General features: G+C 41.4%; 1 protein-coding gene across 2 annotated transcripts in view; it reads right to left on the reverse strand.

Annotated features, from left to right (window-relative positions):
- The window catches only part of LOC106521892 (phospholipid-transporting ATPase ID), a 51,665-nt gene extending 45,502 nt beyond the window's left edge, over positions 1-6,163 (reverse strand). Inside the window, exon 1 of one of the 2 annotated variants that reach the window (XM_014014651.1) lies at positions 6,005-6,163. The gene's annotated coding sequence lies outside the window, so the exon portion shown is untranslated. The remainder of the gene's footprint in view (positions 1-6,004) is intronic. The other variant, XM_014014652.1, reaches the window with a different exon arrangement.
- Positions 6,164-6,335: the final 172 nt, after the last annotated feature.

Below are 6,335 nucleotides of genomic sequence, written 5' to 3' on the forward strand. Positions count from 1 at the left end.
AAAACATTATTTTGTATTTCTGTTATGTTCATTTGCACTGCAGCAAAAACACTGGCTTTGATTATGATTACAGTTTTCTGCTAAATAAATGCTCTAAAATTACATTATCTTTGCTTTTTGTGGTAATTTTCTAACATGATGTATACTGTTACCGTGAAGGGATTCAATTTATACCCTGATATGAATTTGAGGTCATCCAACCCAGCCCTAAGTACAACCATAGGGCTCATATGGCCCTTGGTGGAAAGGAGTTTAACACATTCGTTAAAAAATCTGATGATGCAGATCACAGGTTTTATAACGATGCATGAAGATGTCGCAAAAAAAATCTAACGTTCTGTTCTGGCAAACAAACCACTGTTCGCTGTAAAAATAAACTGTTTCAAGGTCTTATTTAGTTTTTGAGCAAATCCTTTTGAAAAAAAGTGGAGAACATTGCAGCCACAATGAGATCGTAATTGTTGTTTATTAGTTTTGTTGTTATCAGATTTCCATTTTTCTTCCATCTGCCACTCGTAATGTGTTCAGCTGACCACAAAAATTGATTAAATCTAGCCGGAACAAGCCTGAACAAACAAGGTGAAACACTCTGAACTGTTTGTGAAATTTTTTTTTCAAGGTTTCTGTTGGTTACTGATTAATATCACACCCCACCCACCCTGAAGTTCTGACTGAGCAAACAGGAAAAAAAGTACATAACCTTGTCAAATTCTGAGTAGAATATAAAGTTTTACGTCTAAACCTTTCTTCTTGTTCCATATTTTCCTAACAGAGAACTTCTCTCTCAGGCTGCAGGTTTACTTGTGGTTTCTAGAGCTTCTAAAACAAAGAGGCAGAGCTTCAAGTTCTCAGTTACTCTGTGAGGCTAAAACTAAAAGGTGAAGACTCATGTTGCATGGGAATATACTGGATTATTGGTCCTGAGGCATCACAGTAATCCAGGTAGAAAAAATCAAAAAGAAAAAATCAGTAGGTTCTCTGGATGGGTTTTTCTTTAGTGAAACGTTTCGTCTCTCCTCCAAGAGACTTCTTCAGTCTGATGAGTTTCAGGTGAACTCAGCCTTATAAGCACTGCCTCCACCTGGACAAACAGGTTAGTCACATGCAAAAGAGGGCCATCGCCTAACAATAGGCTTGATTAGCTCTATTGTTCATAGAGGGTCATGTGACCCATCACCTGACTTATTGGTTTGGATGCTGTGGTTCTTTGGTGTTGTGTCATGTGTATGTAGTGAATGCAAGCGGGGCTCAAAGTCCCCTTGTTTTTGTTTTTTCTCTCTTTGTGTTGGTATCGTTGGGGCCCTGATTCACACCTTTTGCTCACAGGGGGCGGAGTCATACTTGCAATGACAGCGTTGTAGGAGGAGGACAACCGGACACGAAGGCCTCCACCTCTGTTTAATGGTGGACGGTTTTTCTTCACAAAGATGGCTTCTTTTACTCCTCCCTCAAACCAAAGTTCCTCTCTATCAAGGATGAGAACATCTTCATCCCTGAATGAGTGACCGCTGGCCTGTAGATGAGTGTAAACTGTAGAGTCCTGGCCTGTAGATGAGTGTAAACTGCAGAGTGCTGACCTGTAGATGAGTGTAAACTGCAGAGTCCTGACCCGTAGATGAGTGTAAACTGCAGAGTGCTGACCTGTATATGAGTGTAAACTGCAGAGTCCTGACCCGATGAAGTAGCTCGTCTGTGCTGGCTCATTCTTTTGAACAGTGGCTGTTTTGTTTCTCCAATGTATAACTGATCACAGTCCTCCCGACACTTAACAGCATACACTATATTACTCTGTTTTGCCGGGGAACCGGATCTTTGGGGTGAACTAATTTTTGTCGTAACGTGTTTTGGGGTTTGAAAGCCACTGGGACGTCATGTTTAGAGAAGAAACATCTCAGTTTCTCTGAAACTCCCGCCACATATGGAATGACGACTGGTTTGGGTCTGGGTTTAGGGTCTTCATTTTCAGCTGGTTGTTGGCTGGAATCCTGTTTGGGTTTCTTGTCTGCTTTCAGAAAAGCCCAGTCAGGATAACCGCACTGCTCCAGGGCCTGTCTTGTGTGTAGGGCTGCCACAAATGATTATTTTTATAATTGATTAATCATCGATTATTTTTTCGATTAGTCGAGTAATCGGATCATACGTTAATTGAATATAAAACATACAGCTTATCGTGCCAGGATGCAGCTGCTATTATATAACCATGGTTAGATTTTAGCTATATGCTAACTAAAAATAATTGCTGTGGAAGGTAAGTTCTGCTCTGCAGATATTACACAGGTTTCTCTTTCATTTTCTTAAAATGATCCCACACTTTGAGCTCTGTTGTCAGGTAGCCATGATACCAGAGCCTGTCTGTATAATGTCTTGTGACGTCCACGGCCTACCCCAGTTACCACTACTGTGCATGTGTGTCAAGGACAGAAAGGCAGATGTGGCAGTGGAAGTTGTCAAAGCAGTTTGGAGAGAAAAACAAAGAAAAGAACAAAAAAACGATTAATCGATTATTAAATTAGTCATCGATTATTTTAATAATCGATTAGTCGTCGATTAATCGACTAATCGTGGCAGCCCTACTTGTGTGCAACTTCTCTTACTCCCTGGCTTTGTGGGGACACTGTCTGCTCTGTGGTACAGAGTTCTGATGACTCCTAACTTGTGTTCCAGTGGGTGATGGGAATCAAAACGCAAATACTGGTCTGTATGGGTAGGTTTGCGATACATGTCAGTTTCTAACCGTCCTCCATCCGAAACTGAGACCTCACAGTCCAGGAACGCCAACCTGCCATCTTTTACATCCTCTCTTGCTTTTAAACCTGAAACTCCTCAGACTGAAGAAGTCTCTTGGACGAGAGACGAAACGTTTCACTAAAGAAGAACCCGTCCAGATGACCTACTGATTTTTTCTTTTTGATTGGATTATTGGATTTTTGTAAATAAATAAGTGCAGGTGTAGAGTCTCAGTCATGCAGGTCACATCAAATTAACAAATAAAATAAATTTAAAAAAAAAACAAAGCAGCTACACTCCTGTTTTAATTGTAGCTGAGCTTATTTGTGATGCTGCAGGCACAGATTTCCACTTTCCCTCCTCCAGAATCTTCCTTACGTTAAACCCACCCCAGGAAGCGTCTCTTCCTCGCCGGCGGCAGAAATTAGCCGAGCACCGGTGGGAAAAAGGGGAGCTGTTGTGACGATATGAGCGCAGCGAGGCAGCGGCGCAGCATCAAAAGGCCCAAAACAATCGAGCTCTGAATTATTCACTTGACCTCTCGGGCCACAAAAGCCACTTCTCTTCTCATCTTACTCAATAAAACGCAGACATTTTGATTGACCCCTAAACTTAACAATCCTCTGAGCGCAGCGCTGGAAACACGTTTTAAAGCCGCCTGTCAGCGACGCCAACAAGATGCTGTTGGAGAAATCACAGAAACTCTTGCTTCGTGTTTTAAACGTGGATTTTTACAACTTTTCTTTCAAAATAACTGAACAAATGAACAAAGTGTGTCTCCGTTGTCACATTTTGTGGAAGAGTCTTGCGACCGGAACCAGGCTGGGAGGTGAACCTGCGAGGCGACAACTCTAACCTCTGCACAACCATGCTACACAATATATATATAAATCAGATTTTTAAGGTTGAGGATTAAAAAAGCACAAATAATAAATCAGGTTAAATATGCTAACTGTAATGTCAAGAAAACCATTAAAAAATTATAAAGTAGAAAAAAATGCTCAAAATATTTATCTAATTTTCTTTAAATAATTTTTAAAATCATTTTAGGTGTTTGTTTACTTTTGGAAACAGTTTAAGTGACTAAAAACGGGTCAATAATGCTAATATGAAATTATTTGATAAACAGTTTTTATGATTAGACTTTGGTAAAGTATGTCAAAAACTCTCTTCGTTGACGCTGAGTGCGTACCTGCATTCTACATTTTTATGTACGCATTTAAAAAACAAGTTTGATTTCATAGTTTGCGAATCGCAGCCAAGAGAATCATTAAAAGACCTTCAGAAAGCCTTGAAATATCATTTAAAACCACTTCTTCAAAACCAAAGTGGTGATTAGAAGTAGGCGTGCAACGATACAGAAAATTCTTCAGTTCGATACTTTAGTCTCACAGTTTGTTTTTTTGATATAAAAAAGAGAAATTCCCACGCTCTTAGTAACTTGTAAATTATTGAAATTAATTCAGAATATTTGTTTAACCACAAAAGTCCATTTTTAAAAATTAAATGTTGCAGAAACAGCAGGTTTCTCAGTGGATCTGTGCTCAACTATGCAGCCTAGGTGGAGTAGTCGAACACAGATCCACTGATCCTTCAACACAGAGCATCTTCAGAAGAAAAGTTCATAAAATAAATGTTAAAAATCTGTATTGTTTCATACATGGTGTGTATTGTTCCATACATGGTGTGTATTGTTCCATACATGGTGTGTATTGTTCCATACATGGTGTGTATTGTTCCATACATGGTGTGTATTGTTCCATACTTGGTGTGTATTGTTCCATTCATAGTGTGTATTGAACGGTTCGATACAGTCCGTGTATTGTTGCAACTCTAAGTAAGACATAATTAAAAGAGCATCAAGACTTTAAAGGAGTGTTTTCTGTGCAAGCCCAGTCTTGATAACCCGGCTTGCTGTCAGAACCTGCAGCAGATCTGCAGAGCAGCAGGATGTGAGCCAGATCCTGAAAGAAACGATTCAGGCGTCTCAAACTGCAAACCGTGAAACTTAAAACGAGTTATGGTGAAGTTGGACTCGGTTCGATCTGGTCCGGTCCATCCAAACATCACAAACAGAACACCCAGCGTCAAAAACTCCTCCCAACCCATTCCACCAGTTTCTGCTTGAGAACCATGGCCCTGGACTAACCAGATCCAGGAACTGATATCGCATCAAAACGAGTCGGGTGTGATGGATCTTAGGATCAGGATCGGGACTCATCCCTTTGGAGGGTGACCGGACTGGACCTGACATGTCCCACTGAGGAGGTCCCGGGTCCCCCAAGAGGAGCTAATGAGTGAGGAGAGGGAGGTCTTGGTTTTTCTCCTGACCCGGCTAAGAATAAATGATAAAGGGTGGAGATTTCTGAAATGCGGGTAGGCACTCAACGTAAACAAAGCAGTTTTATCATGAATGCATCAAAAATCATCAGACTGCTCTTATTTTCAGTCACTTTGGTTGTTTACAAGTAAACAAAGTAACGTTTGTTGACAAATTTAGGGACCATCTGTTGGTTTTGTTTCTTACTTTCAGGACATTAGAGAGAGTTTAACCCAGGGGTGTCACTAGGTTTTAAGGACAAGGGGGGCTTCGTCCCCAGGACACACACACACACATATTTATACACTCTATACGAACAAGTGGAAGGATTGGATAACGACACACCAAAGAGGATCTCTACCTTACACTATAAATTAAAGGGAAACTGACAGATTTATGATAATATATTTTAGTTAATAATGAAATATTAAATGGTTATTTATTCTGACCACATCATATTGATTTTTTGTAAAAAAAAAATTAAAACAATTTTTTACACCAAAATAATTTAGGGGGGCTTTAAATTATTTTAGCGGGGCTGGAGCCCCCCCTAAAATAGGCCTATTGACGCCACTGATTTAACCTGAGAGTTCAGGAGAAGAAGAAACAGGAAAACACGTTTCTCGTGTCAAAACCTCCCAGAAAACTCAAAATAAAGCAGCTGTTGTGGAGAGGGGACCCCTCCTGTTTGCGTTTTAAAGCCCCCCTCCCAAAAAAGTCTTGAGCTGAGGTTTTCCCTCTAAAAGCAGCCTGATCCTCCCCTCTGACTTCAGCTTCCTCTGGAGGGCAAAACAGGCGAGGAAAGGAAGAAAGGGCTTTATGTTTTCTTTAAAGCTCCCCTCCTCCTCCTTTCCCCCTCCAAAAAAACCGATCCATCCCGGAGAGTCCCGAGCCTCCTCCCAGCCTCACCGTGACCCCCGTGAGCCCAGAAGAAGCAGGAAAAGTAACTTTTCTTACCTCCGCTCCGAACAGCTGCGGGGATTCCTGTGTGGAGTAAATGAGATTAAACTCTCCAAAAGCCAGAGGAAGAAAAAGTTCCTCCTGCTCCTCTCGTCGCTCCTGCTTCTCTCCTCCCTCTCTCCTCCGCGCGCCTCCACCCCACTCCCCTGTGAAGTGCCCGCTGCGCGCGCGCGCGGCGGAACAAGGAAGCCCGCAGACTGAGGAGGTCACGTGACGTCGAGCTTTAATTAAAGATGTTTGGGATTGTTCTGACCTCTAGCTGACAAACCGTGAAACTTGACAACTTTTACTGTTAAAACCCAAATTATCAAGCGATACAAGATTGTTA

This window comes from Austrofundulus limnaeus, unplaced genomic scaffold (genome assembly GCF_001266775.1).
Source record: "Austrofundulus limnaeus strain Quisiro unplaced genomic scaffold, Austrofundulus_limnaeus-1.0 Scaffold117, whole genome shotgun sequence".
Lineage (NCBI taxonomy): Eukaryota > Metazoa > Chordata > Actinopteri > Cyprinodontiformes > Rivulidae > Austrofundulus > Austrofundulus limnaeus.